Source organism: Eubalaena glacialis, chromosome 2, assembly GCF_028564815.1.
Source record: "Eubalaena glacialis isolate mEubGla1 chromosome 2, mEubGla1.1.hap2.+ XY, whole genome shotgun sequence".
NCBI lineage: Eukaryota > Metazoa > Chordata > Mammalia > Artiodactyla > Balaenidae > Eubalaena > Eubalaena glacialis.
In genome coordinates this window covers 54,532,522-54,552,325 of record NC_083717.1, presented here as the reverse complement: position 1 = coordinate 54,552,325, position 19,804 = coordinate 54,532,522, and positions in this window count along the sequence as shown.

The window sequence follows — 19,804 nt, the reverse complement described above, 5'->3', positions numbered from 1 at the left end:
GCTGTGCGCGAGCTTTCTCTATTTGCGTCGAGCAGGGGCTACTCTTCATTGCGGCGCATGGGCTTCTCGTTGCGGAGGCTTCTCTTGTGGCGGAGCATGGGCTCTAGGTGCACGGGCTTCAATAGTTGTGGCACATGGGCTTATTTGCTCCGTGGCATGTGGGATTTTCTCAGACCAGGGATCGAACCCGTGTCCCCTTCATTAGCAGGCGGATTCTTAACCACTGTGCCACCAGGGAAGTCCCTATCATAGGATACTGAATATAGTTCTATGTGCTATACAGTAGGACCTTGTTGTTTTCCACCAATTTAGTTTTAATTTGTATTTCTCCTATTTTTTTCTTTTGTTCAGAATTATGAGGCCTTAAATGCTCTTACACTGACCATTTATGTTTTCTTCTACTCTGATTTAAAAATTGTTTTTGCAAAGGCAGAGAATGGCAATAGGTGCTAAGGGATGAATTGTTGGCACTGACTTAAGTACTAGGATGAAAAACGTTCTGCAACTGAATCCAGACTCGACAAAATTAAATGTTCCATGATCAACTAATCAACTAGTGATGTCTGCTTTGGGGCAGGGTGGGAAGGTGGTAAAGATACCTGTGGTATGTATGTCTAATCTTAGCCACTCCTGTTAGAACCAACTCCTGCTTAGGTCAGAATCAGAACAATCAGAATAGTCTACAAAAATGTTTTTCCTTCTATTTGAAAGTAAATCTCTTGGTTTGAAGAAAGATTATATTATATATTCAGTATAATTTTAGAGTTGCATTTTTCAGTTGTCCTAATTCATTGGAATGAATCATTTTTACATGCTGAACAGGATATCTCTTGTAGAGGAATACAACTTGATGATATAAGTGAAAATTGAACTTGAATGTCAACATGTATTTCAATCTAAATAATATTGACATTAGTTATTTTAACTCAACTATCTAGAGTTCAAACCTTATTAATAACATGTATCTCAAAATATGTAATTTGCAAGTCTTTCCCAAATTCTTTTTTAAAAAATTGAGATATAGTCGACATACAACATTAGTTAGTTTCAGCTGCATAACATAATGATTTGATATTTGTACACATTATGAAATGATCACCACAATAAGTCTAATTAACATCCATCACCACATATAATTACAATTTTTTTTCTTGTGATGGGAAATTTTAAGATATACTCTTTAGCAACTTTCAAATATGCAATACAGTATTGCACAGTCATCATGCTGTATATTATACCCCCAGGACTTATTTTATAACCAGAAGTTTGTGCCTGTTGCCCCCTTCACCCATTTCACCCCCGCCCCCCACTCCCCTGTGCTTTTCCTATATTGAGTGAGGTTGGTCATCTTTTCATATGGTTAAGAGCTATTTTCACTTTTTCTTCCCCTGTGAACTCTCTCTATATCTTGCCTAATTTTTTACAGATTGTTGGTATTTTCCTTCATTGCTTCTACATTTTGAATTTTGAGTCATAATTAGGGAGGTTTTCTTACTCCAGGTAATAAAGAGGTTTACTCTTGTTCTCTTCTAGAAAGTTTCAAAACTCTACATTTAAATCTCTGTTACATGTGTAATATAGTCTGGTGTAGAGAGTGAGGCATGGATCCAATTTTACTTGTCTAAATAGCTATCCAGTTGTCCCAACAACATTTGTTTGAGAATTCTTCTACTTACTGACTTATGAAGTCATTTTTATAATATTCTCTATCTCCATATGTCCTTAGTTCTTTTTCAGGACTTTATACTGTTTAATTGGCCTGCTGTCCTTTCATTTTCCAATACCACACTATTTTTATGAAGGAAGGTTTATAATATATTTTATTATCAGGTAGGGATAGTTTCCTCCCCTATTATTTTCTTCCAGAGTTTTTCGGACTATTCTTACTTGTTTTATCTTTCCACATGGACATTATAATCAACTTGTACATTCAGGTCTTCTTTTATTGCTGGATCATTTCTGAAGGCAAGGTGTCTGCCATCCCACAGGTGCCGTGAGCAGCCACCTGGAAGTGTATAGTTACACTGGCTTCCTTTGACTTTGATCAATAACCCAGGCACAAAGCTAAGGAGAGGAGTCTCTGCTCTCAGTAAGCTCACAATCTAGTGAAGAAGAATGAATACCAATTACCACAGCACAAGAAGAACCCCTAAGTTACTAAAGGGTAGAGACCATCTGAGAGAAAGTTACCTAAACATGTGGCAGAGGCCAATATAGAAAGTGCTTGATTAAATCAAACAGATGGCTGTGGGGAAGGCTGGAGTAGAATCCCAGGTTCCCAGGGGGAACAGAAGAAGCGGATATTCATTTGGAATTGGAAGCCTTTGACAAGATGGTTGCCTTTGTGATTGGCTTTGAAGAATGATTGGAGTCCAGTAGCTGTAAGGGGCTGTGTTGTAAAAGAGAGACCCAGACAGGGGAACAAAGCATGTAAAGACCAGAAGCCAAGGGGCAAGTGGTATGTTTGGGAAATGGTGATGACTCCTTGGTGCTGGAGCAGATGTTGTTGGGGTTGAGGTAGGAGAATATGGGGGCACAGGGGTACCACGGGCACAGCATGAAATGAGATTGGAAATGAGGGCTGGACTCAGAAGATGGAGAACACGAGACATTTGGCATGTGCACACCTGTGGTCATTGTGAATTTCTGAAAGCTTGGGGCAGGGAGGAGACACCAGCAACATGGTTAATATCCATAGGGAGAATTAGGGTTTGGATGTGGTTAATTTTAGAGTAATAAGTGATTCTTTATTGTTTTAGTTAAAAACAATATTTAAAATGTCTCCAGCAATTCAGGGTCCTTTGAGCCTCATACCCAAAGTTAACATGGTACATGCTCAAAGTAGGAAAACTTAGTCTGGACTTCTTTAAAAGAAAGTGAAATGAGTAAATTTATTTCTGACTTGGGTTCTTTACAATAATGTAGCAATTCTAGAGAATTGGGCTCTAATAATAACAGAATGTGTGAGCTGATCCAGGTGCAAAGACAGTCGTTTTTTTTCCCACAATAAATCCTAATTCTCTGTTTTAATATGATAAAAAATGGCATTCTTCTATAGAAATGTCATCTTTTATACCTTAAAACTCTCAGGGTCCTTTTTTCCCCAGAAGGAGTCCATTTTTTGTTCCTGTAGATTTAGAGGAAAAAAAATGTCCTTTTTAATCCCTTGCTCTCCTAGGAGAAAATATGGTGCTTCAGACTATAAGCATTCACTGCATTTAACTTTCAGATCTTCTACTTATTGATCATAAAAGCATACATTTCGTTAAAAACTGTAATAAGTAAATTACTGCCTTACTTGGAACTCTTTCCCAGGACAGCAGTGACTAAGTAAGCACTGTGTGTAGTTTCTGCTGACTGATGTGCTGCTCTCTGTGGGAGTGGGATGGGAAGGAGAGCAGACCTGCTCGTTCCCTGTGCCCTCTGGCTCCTGGCCTGAACCGGAAGACAGGATGGAGCAGAGAACAGATAACGAAAACAGAAAGATGGAATGCCACGATTAAAAAATGAAGAAAAGATGCATCTTAATTCAGGCATTAGGAATTCAAATCAAAATGATCACAAAAGACTATTATTATCTCAAATTCCACTTGGTCATTGCTAGTATATAGGAGAGCAATTGACTTTTGTATGTTAACCTTGTGTCCTGCAACCTTGCTGTAATCACTTATTATTCCAGGAGTGTTTTTCTCAATTCTGTCAGAATTTCCACATAGACAGTAATGTCTTCTGCAAAGAAAGACAGTTTTATTTCTTCTTCCCAGTCTGCATGCCTTTTATTTTCTTGTATTATTGCATTAGCTAGGACCTCTAGTGTGTTGCTGGAAAACATGGTGAGAGGGAACAACCTTGCCTTGTTCCTCATCTCAGTGGGAAAGCTTTGAGTTTCTCACCACTAAGTATGATATTAGCTGTAGGTTTTTTGGTAGATGTTCATCCAATTGCAGAAGTTTTTCTCTATTCCTAGTTTGCTGAGAGTTCTTATCATGAATAGATGTTGAAGTTTGTCAAATGCTATTCTGCATCTATTGATATGATCATGTGATTTTTCTTCTTTCAACTGTTGATTTGATGAAGTAATTGATTTTCAAATGTTGAACCAACCTTGAATACCTGGGATAAATCGCACTTGGTCATGGTATATAGTTATTTTTATATATTGTTGTATTTGAAGGAGCATTATTATTATTATTATTATTATTATGTGTAAGAAACATTGTACCAATAGATCAAGAGAGAAATGTAAGGATAGGAGAGCCAGTAGCTCTTGGAGACTGAGTCCAGTGAGTGGTAGTGAAGATTAGAAAACAATATAACAGAGTGAGGAAGCTTCACTCTAAATCAACAGCTGAAGTGTGTATATAGGCACAAAAGAGAGAAATACTGAGAAGCTGGTTTCTATTGAAAAAGAGTTTTGGAAAGCCTTCAGTATTGGCACTCAAGTTACACCAAAACTCTCCTGCGGGGGTAGCCTCCACTGTCTCACTCTCGACCTCAGGGCCTGTGGAGCAGGAGAGCTCAGTGGTCGACAGAGGCTGGCGAGGGTGCCCATCACCTGCAAAACCAGAGCCAACCCCAAGGGGCCTCATGCATGGCACAGGGGACTGGGCTATGCTGGCACCCCTGGGCCCTGTGGTCTGAGGAGGATGCCCTGGTGTTCTTGGTGGAACCCTGCTTCGTTCACAGTGCAGACTCACTTGGGGCGGGGACAGGGGGAGGTCATAGGATTTGAAAAAGAGAAATGGAAAACTCAATTTTCCTTAAAATTTCATTAAAATATGAAATGCAATAACCGCAAACATGAATTAGAAACAAAGAGTTACATCTTATTCTAGTTTCTTCATAATCACATGTTTCTGCATTTGTGCCAGAAGGAAATAATCTTGATTCTCAGAACCACTGTGCTCAGTGTGAGTTTCCTTTTTCTTTCCTCTTTCCCTTCTTCTTCCCTGTCTCTGATAAAATCATGTTTTCCAGAGTAGACATTCTTTAAATCGACATCCATTTTGTTATCTTTCAGCTCCATGGCAGGATCAAAGAAAGAAGGGTGTATTTTGAAATAAACTCCTTTCTCTTTTGAAGAGCTATGTACCAACAATTTAAATCAAGGTCATTCTTTTCCTTTGAAATTTATCAAGATGAACTCTGACCCACCAAATCAGCTTCCTTTTCCAACCACTGACATTCATGTTAGATCAGAAAGGAAAACTTTTTCCATTTCATCTTAATCACTTGATTTATCACCAGTTGATGTCTTCTCATCTTTCCAAAGTAGAGTAAGATCGGTTCTGCATATGGCCTCAATTTTGTATTCAGCATTCAGGGGTTACTTCAAAATCTTTGGGATTATTATCCAAGTCTGCTTCATGATGAACATGCTAATTGTAGATGAGTGTTAGTAACACTGCAACTTTCTGTTTGTTCCTCACAGAAAATGAGGCGTTTATTACCAAGAACAGGTATTTAACGAAAATTACTTGGTTCTGAATACAAGTGAGGTACCATCTAGGGCACACCATCCTGTTAATGTTACCTGATACACAGTGAGGCCAAACAAACCGAAATGTTGGAGTTTGGAGCAGAGAAGGGTTTTGCAGGGCTATGCAAGGAGAACGGGTTCATGCCCCACAAACCCTGGACTCCCCGAAGAGTTTCAGCAAAGCATTTTTAAAGGCAAGGTGAGAGAGGGGTGTGGTTGGTTGTTGCAAACTTCTTGGTGTTGGAATCCTTTGTCCTTGCAGGTGTCCAGGTAGGTCAAGTCACAATGTTCTTGTAAACCTCCAACAAGACAAATGTTTTCTCTGTTCTGCAACTTTTTATCTCTGTATGAATGGAAAAGTGTTAAATCATTAAAGATCATAGACTTGAGAATGGGCTATCCTGTATATTTCAGGAAATAGGCAACATTCTTTTAGTGATTAATTTGTAGCAAAAGCAATAGAATACAAAGGTTAAGGTAAAAGAAACAAATCTAATAAGGAGTCAGATTTGTTCTTCCTTATTATGCTAAGGCACTTAGACAAGCACATGCACACACTGACCTGAATGAGTGGTGATGCACACCACATGCAGCAGCCACTCCACCCAAATAATCGGCCAACGAGATAAAAGACTGAATAGCCACTCTGCCCTTTCATTTAAATTGGGTATAGTTCTAACACACCTGGCGAGTTTTCCTCAGAATGGGAGATTAGCAATTGCAAATTATCTGAGGGCGTGAGAGGTGGGTATTCTGCCCACTGAAAGGATTGACAGCCAAATTCCCGCCATCCAAGGAGGGGTCAGAACAACCTGGGAAAGCTGTCAGGAGGATCCAAGTGGCATCAAGCCTGAGTCCCTTTGTGAAGAACTCGATTGACCTCCACACTCCACTGGCTTACGAAGACATTGCATAAGTGGTACAGCTTGAACTCCACCACTCGAGAGGCTCCAGCCCAGGGTCACCAACTGAAGCCCCCTCCCACACATGAGCAGGAGCTGGGGTACACCTGCCGGAACCTCTGGGGTTTCCTCCTGCTGTGCTCTGTCCTCTGCTGCATTTTACCATTTACTTATCCAGTCAAACCATGAGGGAGGGGCCACTATTCCCTCCTTCTTACAGCTTGGAGAGTGGGACTGAATTTCCAAAGGCCAATAAATGATGGAGGAATGTCAAACCTGGACCACCCGGCTCCAGGATAGACCTGTTCCCAGAAGTTAGTCCGAGCCCTGGCATCAGATGACCAGGTGCCCTTTTTAAGTCTTGAGCTCCAACCTAACCTACTGAATCAGAGTATCTGAAAGTGGGGCTGGGGGTTCTTCTTGCCTGGAGAAAGCATGGCAGTCCCACACACTGACTGCAAGAGGGTGCCCATCCCTCAGCCAACGCCCAAATCCCAGGTCTTAGGAGACAGGGTGGATGGCAAGAGGAGACGGTTGCAACCGTGGCAGGATGCGATCACGACGGCAATGCAGATGTGGCCCAGGCAGCACTACGCCTCCTCCAGGTAGACAGAAAAGATACTTTTGAAAAGTAAGAAAATACTTGGATGCAGGAACATGGGAAAGGAGACATCGGTGGGCTGTGAATTTTGAGGAAGTCTTGAGAGATATAATGCAGGTGGGTCTGATTGAGCAGGAAGGGATAAAACTAGGATCTGAATAGCCAAAGGTCAGCAGGGGTTGTCTCCGCCAGACTGGAGGGACAAGCTGGGGTCTTTTGGCACAAAGGCAAGATCCAGTGAATCACTACATGGGGTCACTTGCAGTGTTGTGTCCTTATTTTCTACCCTTTGCTCCTAAACAACACGAGGCACGAGGCCCTTGGCTGAGACCTTGGTCCTGATGGGCTCTCGGTGAGAGCAAAGATCAGCCCTTTTGGAACAAGGCTCCAGCAGCCTGTGCACCGGCACCTTTGGCTGGCCTGCCTGCCTGGGAGCTCTGCCCTCTCCCCCACTCCCTGTACTAACCCCGAAGGCCTCTCTTCAAAGGAAAACCCCACAGGTGAGGAAAACTACCAACCACAGAGAAAGAGCGAGTGAACAAGCTGACTCTGGAGAAGAGAGAAGCCAAAGATCTGGAGGAAAGTTAATTGGATGTAACTATTAATTGAGTGCATGTGTGTATGTTGTTGTACAAATATTGCATGTACATAGCATATTATATATAATGTATTATATGTAATAAACATATCTATGTACATAGAAAATATGTAATATACAGAAAATTAAGGCATAAATCACACATGATTACATATACATATATTATAATAATAATGTACACACATTACATATACATGCATATTGCATATACATACATGAAGAATGCATATATACACACTATAGGAAGACACAGGTTTAAAATGACAAAGGATTCCTATGAAAAAGGAGCCCGGGAGAATGTGAACGTGTTCTTGGAATTTAGAAACATTGTAAATAAAATATGAGTCAAAGGGAAGGGCAGGATAATAAAGGGGGGATGGCTGAATACAAATTTGCAGACCTGGAAGCTGACATTGAGGAAATCTCTGAGGATTTAGAGCAAAAGGACATAAAGGGAGAGCCCTCTGAAGACCTGAAACCAGCGACCTTGGCCAGTGGTCACCCCGTGGAGTGTGGCCAGAGGGAGAGAAGAAAGACTCTGACTTTGATTGAGGGCCCTGCTGAACCACGTGGATTTCTTCCTTTGCCACATGCAGACATTGCTTAATAAAAATGATGGATTAAACTTGCATGCTGTCTTGGAGGTGGCTGGGAGGCTCTGGATAGGAATATTCAATCACACTTGGCACCGTTCTTCTGGGCTCTCGTTGAACAGTAGACAGGACTCAAATCTCGCTGAGCAGCTCCCTCTGGCATCTGCATTTCCATACTTATTGCAGGAGCTCCTGTTCTCTCTCTCTGGTCTCAGGAAATCTGCCTTTCCTGTGCCCCATCTGGTGTGTAGCTTGACAGGAGGGGGAAACGGATCCAGTCTTCCATGCTGAGTGGGGAGGAGAGCGCGTTCGGCATGGCTGGGGCCAAGGTGGAGCACAGTCCTCATCTGTCCAGACAAACTTCCACTCTCACAGCCAGTGACTCATGCCCAAGCTGCAGGAATCTCGGGATGGGGCAGAGGGCAGGCTGGTGGGATGACAGGTAGGGCAGGAGGGGTGCACCCTTTGACTTGCAGACTTGCTCCTCCCTCTCACCAGTTGTCACATGGTGGCCACACAGCCTCCTGAGTTCCTACAACAGCTGAACACCCATGTGACTGGCCCTGTTTTCAAGTGGGAGTGATTCACCGCTCTGAGGGGCCTGAGAGGGAATGAGGATCCATAGTCAGCCTTGGCCCCTTCCCCCCGGTGCATGCTCTGCATAATGCCCTCCCGTTGAACAGGGGCTGCACATGGGATGAGCTTTCACCCTGCGCCTGTGACTAGCACAGATCACATGATGCGGCATGAAGGGCCTTTGCAAATGTAATCAGCTCACTCCGAGTTAATCAAAAGGGGGCCACTTTGGGTGGGCGTGACCTAATCAGGTGAGTCCATAAAAGAGAATGAAGCCCTCCTGCTGGCCCTGGAGAATTTGACTCCATGTTTTGACTGGAGGGGCCGCATGGCTTGGACCTGAGAGTGACCTCTAGGTGACCCCGGTTGACAGCCCACAAGAGTGTGCAGACCTCCATCTTACAGCCACAAGGAGCTGAGTTCTGCCGAGAACCAGGGAGCTTGGAAGAGAACCCCAGCCCCAGACAAGACCATGGTCCACGCCGACACCTTCATCTCAGCCTAGTGACACACTGAGCAGAGGACCTGCTAACCGTGTTCAGAGCCCTGGTCCACCAAAGCCAAGAGATAATCAGTAGGTGTTGTTTTGAGTGGCTAAGTGTGCGGTAGTTTGTTTTCCCACAATGGGAAGCAAATACAGGGTGTGAGAGGCCCAGCACATCAAGGAAGCTTGAGAGCAGTTTCCTTCAGCTCAAGAGGAATCCGGCACTAGGTGGATCCACTGTGGTGGCCACACATGCTGAGGGGTCATCTCTGAGGACAGTCCTTCAGTGAGGGACTCCCCCCCAACCCGGCAATGCTGCTCTATGGTCTTCAGGAAATAGCTCATCTCTTATGGACTCTCTTGCCCATCTATGAAACACAGAGAAGCACATTCCCTCCCCGCCCACCCCCACCACCCCGCAGGACTTTGGGGAATCAAGTGAGACAATCCTTAGCTCTAGACTCAGTGCTGGTGCCTAGAAGGTGCTCAGTGAACTCTGGTGCATTATTACTATATTTCAAAGAGTCACTGGAGCACCCTGGGTGGGGTCGCCAGATATACTCACTGCCAGTGTCCCAGGGGCCTGGCTCTGAGCAGGGGTGGGTGGACCTGTGGGTATCTGACACCAGGGCCAGTGTCAAGGCTGGTGCAGGGCCAGCACAGGGACCGGCGGTCACTGTGAAGGGCAAAATAACACTGGATTCTAGTCAAAACTCCAGTTGCTAGGAAGAGGCTAAAGAGAAGGGTGGATCCTTTTGAGAACATCTGAACAGTGTAGAGAGAATCAGTGTAAATCACAGGGCAGGCAAAGTCGGCTGGGACCAAAGAGGAGACTGGATAAGGAAGGGGTGAGAAGCCTGTGACCGTCGCTGGGGGCAGGGACTGAGGCCCGCCTGTGACGGGGCTCACAATTATGATCTCCAGACAGGGTAGGTTGCTAGCCTGGGCTGACCATGGTGGCTACATGCAAAGAGACTGAAACTCAGGAAAACAAACAAAGCAGAACCAACTCCCACTCCAAAACCTCAGAGAGGAAAAGGGCAGGTCAGTGGGGTCACTGGTGTGAGTGTGGTGGGCAGGCTTGCTGCACTTGAATCCAGTGTCAAAGATAACAAACCAGACACCAGTTTAAGGGGTAAGGACAGATTTTCATCAGAAACATACTGTTATCATAGGGAAAGGGCCCAGTGTGAACTGAGCTCCACGTGTCTATTTGATCAGAGGTGACTGAGCATTTTAAAGGGAGGATGAGGGAAGGGGGAAGAGGACAGGGGTCGGGGGTGGGCAACAGTCAGTAGAGTCAGGAAAGTGGAAAGTTAAAGAAAGTGGGGAAGGAGTGCTGTTCCCTGTAACCCATCTGGGTTTGTTAACTAGCACTTACCAAACTTAGGCTCCCACAGAGACAGGGGCCTATCTCAGATGGAACAAACAGTAAATTCCTTTGGCTGAGTTTTCTCAAGCCAGCACTTTAATGGGAGTGGGGAGGGTCCAGGGTTAACTTAGGGAGGCAGCTTGGGCTGTTAGAAATTAGGTTAGTCTTTTCAGGTTTTTATAGGTGGAGGTTGAGGCTTAGTTCAGAGGAGGGCTGATAGGGGCCTGGCTAGAGTTTGTCAGGAAGGGACATTTGTCCAGAGCCAGGTCCTGCCCTTACCCCATGGCCCTGCACCGACCCACCCCAGGGGGCCTTCGGGGCTCATCACCAAAGAGCCCTAGATGTTGGCCTAGAGGAGTGAGGGTGTCACATCACATGCTCGCCAAGAGCTCTAACAGCCTGAGAAACACTGGTGAGGAGACAGGCTCTTTACTGTCAGGATGGCCTCCAGCCTCTCCTCAAGTTCTTGGTGTCTGTCTTCCTTATCACCACAAGATGGGGCCCCCCCCTTTTGGCCTCCGGTCACCTTCCCGTTGGGGGCACTCTGCTGGCCCCACGTGCTTGGCCCACCCAGTCCTTTGGGCTGCAGGCCACATGATCCGAGGGCCTGGCACGCTGGCCTGTACCTGAGGGTACAGAGTGTCCTGGCCCAAGAGCATTCTATTCATTCGTTAACACCAATTGTGACATTAGAGATGCTCCTGGGAGAAAAAAGGAAGTGACCTCTAGGCCAAAAAAACCTTCAGATCATCTCTTTGTAAGGAAACAAGGTATTATATACCTTATAGATACCTGCCACATATCCATGTGTATCATATTTGTTTGTCGGTAGACAAGTCGTTTTTTTAACAACAGCAGTAGTGCAAGCATGACCACTAAGAGGACACTGTATTTAAAATCAGATGCTGTGCTGAAAACAGTTTTGCTAAAACACAGTGTATCCCCGGGTTTCAGCTGTGAAGAGAACGAGATTTGTGACAGAACATTTGTTTGTCTTGGGGGCAGGGACTCCCGGGCTCTTCATTTCTTTCCTTCTTTGGAAAGGAAGTGCCATGGGGTCTGGGGTCTATGGACAGCATGCTGTTCCTCCCTTGGCCATCCCCTTGGGCCACTGAGCTTGAGGCTGGGATAACGTGTCTTTGGTGCCCAGCACAGGGGGACCCTCAGCAGTAAGACTGGCCATGTGGCATAGGGGCCTCCACAGCAGTTTGCTGCATATGTAGATAAATAAAGAGTAAGACTTTAGCAAAAAAAGAGAAAGCTTCGGGCGATGTACTTCTGTCCTCACCTGACATCTGTGTAGGCAGCCTTTAGCCAACTGGGATCTGCAAACCCCAGCAAGAAGCAGATTCCAAGGGCACAGGCAGTTTCAAGGGAACCATGGTCTAGACCCTCGCTTCCTGAAACCAGTGCTGAGCCGCCTGAGGAGGGGCAGCTCCTGTCCCCCCCTCCACAGTCTCCCCCCATCCCCACAGTGAGGAAGGGCCATGACGCATCCACCTGATGGAGGGTAAAGGCCTCTGGGCAGCCGCCGCCAAGGGGGCGGTCATAGTCCTGGAAGGTGTCCAGAACATGAAGGATTAATAGTGTCACAAGTCCTCCTGCACATCAGAGAATTCTAGATCTTTGCTTTCCGTGAACTGAAGGAGGATCTAATCAATTTATAAACTGACAGATCAGATCATTAAGAATAATCTATTATGATCAATCACCAGGTAATTTTCAGCACATAATGTGGAAGGAGTGGAATCTTTATAACAAAACTCCTTTCATTCACATATTACCATTTTTAATCATACATTGAAATAGTTTCAAAAGATTTAACTCTTTTAATGTGAAGAAGTTTATTTTATTGAGAAGAAGTTTTTCTCCATGCTTACGTATATAAAAAAGAATGGTAGTACAATTGATACAGAACCCTATCTCATGAATAGGTAATATTCATCCATGGATACATGAAATAACCTGAAAAAAGACTCAGGACCATTTGTCTCATTATAAGATGTGTTTCTGATAAATGTATATTTTCAGTAATTATTAATAATTATTTACCAAAAGTTATAACATAGTCATTTGCCTTGATGAATTGAATGTTAATAATAATTACAATAATAACTTAATCTAGAAAAAATCACCTCAGTTTTAGAGACTTATGTTTATAGAAAAAATGTTAAGTTTCTATACATATTTTTGTTGCAGAAAACTTGATAGTGTGATCTGCAAAATACTTTAAAACATCATAAAAATTATTATAAAAACTATTTTAAAATTATAAAAACTGATATAGTAATATGGGGGAAGGGAAATTAAAAAAATAAGTTGAAGGAGAAAAATAAATAGTATAAAATTAAGCTGTTAAGGAGGAACTTGTTGATGCATTTTAAAAATGGTGGGTATCAAATTTTTAGGCTGTTTAGACTCCACTGGACACATTTTAGAGTATGTACATTTTGTAATGACAACATACGCCACATGCTGAAAGTTAAATCTTTTGAAACTATTTCAATGTATGATTAAAAATAGTAAATGTCAACTTAAAAATATGCAAGGCGGTACATGGAAACTTGCATTCTTTTAAAGAATGAGTCAAAAAACTTGCAGACCCCTGATGGAGAGAACCAGGATGGGCAGGGAGCGTTTCTGAGGTTGGGGAAAAGGTGTTACTGGAAAGGGTGATTACAGAGATATTAGGGGAGTGCTCTGCTAAAATCCACTCCCAGGAGCTATTAAAAACCCTAGCCTATATAAGTGAACAAGGAAGTACTAGCTAAGCCTTAAGACAGTGAAAGTAATCGCGAGGAGAATCACAAGATTTGAACCGAGGGTGAATTTAAACATCTGTATGTCAAAAGACACCCCAACTAAAATTAAACATCAGTAGTTACAGTAATGGTTTTCAAACTTTTTCTCACAAATTCCTAAAAGTACACTGAAAAACTGCACACATTTTTACCCATGGTAAAAATGGCTTTTGACATGTTTTATCCTGAGTTTAAATATTTGAAAAGAACGTAGTTTCTGATATATTGCAAATATTGACATTTAAATATATATATGTATGTTATGTCATTCTTTGAAATGTATACAATGAAATCTAAATCCTCTAGTAAAATGAAATACACTGTCATCCTTAAAAAATATAGAAGAACAAAACCTCTGACAGCTGGAAATTATAAGTTTTTTTCTTCTGTTTATTTCTTTTTCACTTCCTCACACAATTTTATCCTAACATAATTTATTTTTTGCTTGAATGCCTTTTACTGATTATTCTGTCTCATATTTCTCTGTCACAAAGCATGTTTGTAAATGGATGAAAACACAAATGCACTGAAACTGTTATTAAATAATTATGAAAGTTGTACTGGAGATACATCTCAATGAAATAAATGAGGATATGTTTCCAATTAGTCCATGCACCCGTGGATGAGCACTGCTTAATGGTAGACTGTGGTAGAGTTCAGCATTGACTCTATTCCTTTTTACAGTATTTTATAGCTGTAGATGGGCTGATTTTTATTACAGCCATGATATTCAACTCTTTGGATGTCTTTGGAGTTACATGCTCCAAATCCCATAATAATCCACCATTACAAATTATTTTCATGAATCTACCTGCTGACTGCTTGATTCAATTTTGATAAAAGTAAAAATGGGAAACAGCATACTTGCCGTGGGGTTTGTTATTGAGTCAGCAAAGTCATTTACGTTCTCAATTTCTGGGAGAGAAAAAGGCTTTATCGGGATTAGCAAAGTGAAAGATAATTTTCAGAAAAAGGTAAAATCATGATTCTCATACATGTATAAAATGAGTCCATGTTAAAGATTTTATTTCAACTCATTATAAGTGAGGGAACTAGTAAGATATTACCATCAGTTCAAAGGAGAATCCAAGATTATAGGCCAGGATTATTGACAGGAATGTGCAAATGAGACTGGCCGCTTCTGCTGTGGGGAGGGGTCAGCTGGACCCCCCCACAGGATGCGGGTTTACAGGGCTGCAGGCAGGAGGTATTTTTCATGGAGATCAGCTGTCTACAACTAGAGATGTAAAATAGCTCAATGGCAGGAAAAGGCAAGAACTGAATAAGCTGGAAATGTGTGTAGACAGTGCACAGTTCTCCATGGGAGCACAGATTTTCTCCTACAGAGACTCTCCTAGTTTGTTTATTTCTCACTTTTATTCTCTTAATAAAGGGTTGGGAAAATTGAAACATTACTTTCCAAAACACCTTTGCTGATACAATATTTTTTGAGAAAACACTTATCACAAACTTTAAGTATATTATTCTCAAAACTTCGAAGCTGTAGATTCGGATTACTCAACCTAAGGAAAATGTCTGCCAGGTTAACCTAATGGTCAACCCATGTGTCACATCACAGTCATTTTCTCTTAGAAAAAAATGGACTTCATTTTTACATACAAATAAATGAGTTAACATGCATTTTGAGGAATGTTACAAAAAACATTGAGAAATAAATTATGGAACCTGTCTTTGAAGATAGACTACCAATAGCAGTCAAGATTAAAACAATGCTGATTAAATATAATTTAATCATCTATTCTATTAAGTTATAAGAACAAGATAGTGATGCTGTTTAGCATCACTTAACTTGTGATAATGAAATGTTATATGTAGCTAGACTCACATATATGGGTGAGGAGCATAAGAGGAACCAGGGTATACCTTCAATAAATGTATAGGCAAACATGTATTTAACTCCAGTGTTTGGCTTCAGGGATAAACAAGAATTATTTTAAAAAATTAACAAGAATTGTTTTTTAAAACACCAGAAAATAAATCCATTTTTTTTTTTAATAGAACGTGGCCAAATTTTCCTTGGTCTCACACCTAGGGTATAGTTTTGTTTTTTGTTAATAAATGGCAGAACATATTGGACATTCTATCTGATCAAATAAAAGTGAGAATTTGTGATTAGAATAAATATTTCATGATCTTGTTTGACCACATAGGTTTGCTTTCCTTATTGAATAATGATACACTGAACCTGAAAGAAAGCTCATTATTTATTTGCAGGTCTTGTATATCTTTAAAACTTTGATAGTCTTGAAAAAGCATTCTATTTAGGACAAAAAGAATCAGCATCATTAACACGCATTGCTCCTGCCAGTTTGGAGAGACATTTATTTTTTGCTAAGGATCTCTCTCCTAATGCACTCGGAGGAAAGAACAAAAGATATTTTTAGAATCTGACACTTTGCTCTCGCAGAACCCTTGCTCAGAAGCTGTGCATCCTTCAACATAACGCAGGGCGTGGTTCGAAAGGGATGAGGTGACTCTCACCACTGCACTAAGTAACACTGAATTCAGAATGTCCCAACAAAGACCTGGTCTCAGCTTATAGGGGCAGCGTCAGTGACAACAGTTCTATGCATACGAGCAGGAAAGAAGCCTTAGGGAGCCTTAAGGTGCTTTATCAGCTATTGAAGGATGATATTTTATTTTATTTAAAAATTTATTTTATTGAAGTATAGTTGACTTACAATGTTCTGTTAATTTCTGCCATACAGCAAAGTGATTCAGTTATATATATGTATATATATTCCTTTTCATATTCTTTTCCATTACGGTTTATCACAGAATATTGAATATAGTTCCCTGTGCTATACAGTAGGACCTTGTTGTTTATCCATTCTATATATAATAGTTTGCATCTGCTAATCCCAAACTCCCAATCCATCCCTCTCCCACCCGCCTCCCCCTTGGCAACCACAAGTCTGTTCTCTATGTCTGTGAGTCTGTTTCTGTTTTGTAGATAAATTCATTTGTGTCATATTTAATTAATTAATTAATTTATTTATTTATTTTGGCTGCACCGGGTCTTAGTTGCAGCATGTGGGATCTTTAGTTGCATCATGCATGCGGGATCTAGTTCCCGGACCAGCGATCAAACCCAGGCTCCCTGCATTGGATGCGTGGAGTCTTACTCACTGGACCACCAGGGAATTTTAGATTCCATATATAATTGATATCGTAAGGTATTTGTCTTTCTCTTTCTGACTTAACTTCACTTAGCATGATAATCTCTATGTCCATCATGTTGCTGCAAATGGCATTATTTCATTCTTTCTATGCCTGAGTAATATTCCATTGTATATATGTGCCACATCTGCTTTATCCATTCATCTGTTGATGGACATTTAGGTTGTTTTCCATGTCTTGGCTATTGTAAATAGTGCTGCTATGAACATAGGGGTGCCTGTATTTTTTGAATTACAGTTTTATCTGAGTATATGCCCAGGAGTGGGATTGCTGGATCATAGAGCAACTTTATTTTTAGTTTTTTAAGGAAACTCCATACCTTTTTCCATACGGCTGCACCAATTTACATTCCCACCAACAGTGTAGGAGGGTTCCCTTTTCTCCACACCCTCTCCAGCATTAGTTATTTGTAGACTTTTTAATGATGGCTGGTGTGACTTTTTAATTTTGACTGGTGTGAGGTGGTACCTCACTGTAGTTTTGATTTGTGAAGGATGGTATTTTAGAAGGGTCTTTTGTTTGGTTGTCTTTTACATACACTCTTTTATATGACTGGGCATGGGTGAGGCACACGCCCTGCCTCTGCTACGTGGGAGAGGTGTCATGGAAGGAGATGCTGGGGGAACCAGCTGCAGGGAGACCTGGGCAAGAACTTTCAGAATGTACAGAACTTACAGAATTGTTACCTTACAACTGTCTGTACCTCTGCCCTCTTTGGAAATGCACTTTTTACCCCCAGTATAAGCAGCTTTTGGCAGGAAAGAGCTCTTTGCAGGAAACCATCCTCAACTGGAAGCCCCTTTTCTTGTCACTTTAACAGAGCTATATTCTAACTAACCTTAAATCAGGCACCCCCATACTCTACTCATCTCCAGCCCAAGCACACCTTGCAAATTTTTGATCACACAATACCTTGCCTAACTTGTTGGTTCCTTCCACAGATCAAAGAAGTAGAAGTGAAGAATAAGTAATTAAATGATGACCAGATCTCTTCCCTAGCTTCCCCTTCGGTAATCTCATGAACAAACTGAACAATATAGCATCTAAAGAAAAATCACAAGAAGTCGACAAGCCTGCACACAAGCCTGCACACAAGCCTGCACACAGTGGGGGGTGGCGACGACTCTGACCCCTGTCTCCATGATTAACTGAGATTACTTTCCTTTTTCCCTTTAAAAACTTTCATGGCCCAGCAGAATCTTCGGAGGTGGTTTTTGGAGGACACTGAGTCTACCATCTCCCCAGATTGCCGGCATTCTGATTAAAAGCAACTTTCCTTTCTACCAATATTGTTTCTCTTGAGTATTGATTTTTGAGGATGGCCAGCAGCTGGACCTGATTGGGTAACACCAGGGTTAGCTAAAAGGCCTCTGAGAAGAGGGAGCAAAGAGCTGGTGCAGGTTAGGTGGGTGCTTCTAACCTGCGTGTGGCCACAGCCCCCTGACCAGGCACTCCAGCATCACCTGGGCACTGGTTGGAAATGTACATTCTGGGGACTCACCCCAGACCTACAGAATCCAGCTCCACGAGGAACCAGGTCCTTTGCTGGCTGCAGAGCAGATTTCTCAATTGGTAGAGAATTTGAGGGGGGAGGGAAGGAGGTGAGTATTATCCAAAAAAATTTCAATAGAAATCAAGGAAAATGCTGAATATTCTTAATATTTATGAACAGAAATGAGCAAATCTCACAAAAGGTAAAATGCAATCTCCTAATAAATATAAAGAAATTTCTACTCCTCAAATATAAAAATGCAAATGAGAAAGATAAGCATTTTGCCTATTGTCAAAGATTGGAGGGAAAAAATGAGATAATAGCCAGTATTAGCAAGGGTTGTAGGAAAGATAAAACAGTAGCTTTATATCCTGCTCATGTGGCTGTACTTCATTGAAAGATTGTATTTCTGGAGAGCAATTTGGCAAAATGGATCAAGTATCATACACATGCTTACCCTTCAAAGTCATATTTCACTTCAAGGCATTTGCCTACAAAAACAAAGCACATGTAAGTTTTCTCTACAGGGTTTTAATTTTAGGATCATTTATTTACGATAAAAATTGCCCTTACCATAACCATTACTTAAATGGAAAAAGTAAATTTATTAGGAAATTCATCAGATGGATATTATACATCCATTTCCAATCTGCATTCTTAGAAAATTTAATGACATGGCAACAATGCTGGCATATGTTACGTGCAAAGAGTGGGACCCAAAACCTTGCATACAACACACACTTCATTAGGAGAAGAAAAAATCAAGTCCTTGGATTTCCTGTATCTGGCATGTACTTTCCTCTTTCCTTGCTGATTGAACACTTTATACATCAACTGACCAGCATTTTGAGTGATCTCATCGGGACACTGCTCACTGGCCAGATGTCTAATTTTGGCAGCTTCATCATTGCAATGCTTGAGCAATTATTTGAATAGCTTTTATTACATTTTGCCCTTATTATTTTATGAAAGAGAGAAGAAAATGGAATCATGCAAGTACTATAGCAGGAGAGGTCTTCCCTAACATAATGAAATCAGTGCAAAGTTGGAAATCTGAAGGGGGCCATTAGCCCAATCACACCTGCTTTGATTTAATCTTTATGTTCAATGGATTAGGAAAGATTCAAAATTAATGATGCCATTCATAATGCTGGAAACAAACTTTGAAGATCATGTTTGGAATATTAGGAGTTTCATTAGGAGTTTGTAATATTCTTTGTATTATGTTTGAAGGTAGGAATCTGTATGTATAGAAAAAAATCTTGGAATGTAATATAGGAGAATATTAAAATATTAAAAATGGTTATTTCTGGTTGGTGAGATTACTCTCATCTGTATTTTCTAAATATCCTGAAGACAATATGTATACCTTTATAATCTGATAAAATTATAGATGTTCTTCTTAAGGGGGAAAGAAGAAAATTCACCCTATTAACTTGGTAAAATGTAACTGAACATGACCATGTTGCTTATAATAAGATGATGCTCTTTTCTGAGCCTGATCCAGCTTGTAGAATTCCTTCTGAAATGTGGTCTTCAGAGCCTACCATGACTCTCCAGGAGTGGCTGACCCCTTAGTTCCCTGGGGAGATTGGATGGAATCAGAGAATCTCAGAATCATCTAGATTGACAGCTCCCCTGACACTTGCATCCCGGTACCATTTATCCATTCGTCCTCATTTGATTTTCTACGAGAGCCCATCAG